This window comes from Cebus imitator, unplaced genomic scaffold (genome assembly GCF_001604975.1).
Source record: "Cebus imitator isolate Cc_AM_T3 unplaced genomic scaffold, Cebus_imitator-1.0 Scaffold675, whole genome shotgun sequence".
Lineage (NCBI taxonomy): Eukaryota > Metazoa > Chordata > Mammalia > Primates > Cebidae > Cebus > Cebus imitator.
The window spans coordinates 264,189-265,323 of record NW_016107990.1 but is presented as its reverse complement, the minus strand read 5'-3'; positions in this window follow the sequence as shown (position 1 = coordinate 265,323).

Sequence of the window (1,135 nt, the reverse complement as noted above, 5' to 3'; positions counted from 1 at the left end):
GGGGAGCTCCCTGGGCTCTCGTAGGGAAAGCGGCCCCCCGACTTGCCTAGCTGCGCAGCATCAATGGGCCTCTCCTTTCGCTTGTTCTCATCTGCTTCTCGGCTTCTAGGAATCCCTCCAAATGACTGCTTTATCAGTGATACCCTTTCTGTTTTCCAACACTGCTAAAGAGATGTTCTTATTTTCTCTTGTCTGTCAATGCAATTGGGGCACAGCAGGCAGTTTATGAATGAATCAGAATGATTGTGTGTGGATGAGAGGATGTGAGTGTGTGGAGTGTGAGCATTTGTGAATCCTGTGCAGCCTGAGCCCAGGAAAGGGGAAGCAGCCGCGGGACGCTTCGGGGGCGGGTGGGCAGCCGGGCAGGCAGTTGACAGTCTGCCCCGTGAAAGGTCCTTGCTGCACGCAAGAATGACATTGCTGTGCACTGAGGCTGACAGATGCTCGGCGGGAGATTAGGAAATAAGTCTGCTTCTCCCCTGGGCCCTGATAGCATCAGCGGTTAAGAGGCCTGTCTGATTTCATTACAAATCTCCGGTTCCTGGGGCTTAGAGCTCAGCCTCCAGGCTCACAGGTGTGGGAGGAGAGTGGGCCACAGCAAGGGCATTTTGCTTTTAATTGTGGCCATTAATCTGGCCCCAACAGCTGGTCTGTCCTGCAGGCGAAGGAGGGGGAAGGGTGACAGGAAACCTATCAATTGGGAACCAGTTAACCCCGCTGATGTTTTGCTCTCTAGCAAGCGGAGAGAGGGGAAAGCTTTTTAATCCTGTTTTTCAGGGCCTACTTTGCTGGCCTCCTTGAGAAGGATCTCAGCTGGCTTCCTCCCTGGATTTTTGTGGGAGTCTCCTGGAGCCGGAAGATGACCAGCTCCCAGGCCATGTTCCATTTATTTTCCCAGAGACAGGGCCACTGTGGTGTGTAGTGACAGCTTGCCTAGTGCCAGCCCCTGCCCACGGTCAGGGCATGTGCCAGTGAGAAGGGTAGGGTGAGAATATCCCGGGGCTGGATGAGCATCCAGAACAGCCTGGTGAAGCCCAGGGCAGAGTGAGGAGAGGTCCCAGAGTGACAGGGCAGAGCTAGAGAGAAGGCCAGCTGTGGCCGCAAAATGGGAGAGGGGCCAGGTGTGTGTGTGTGT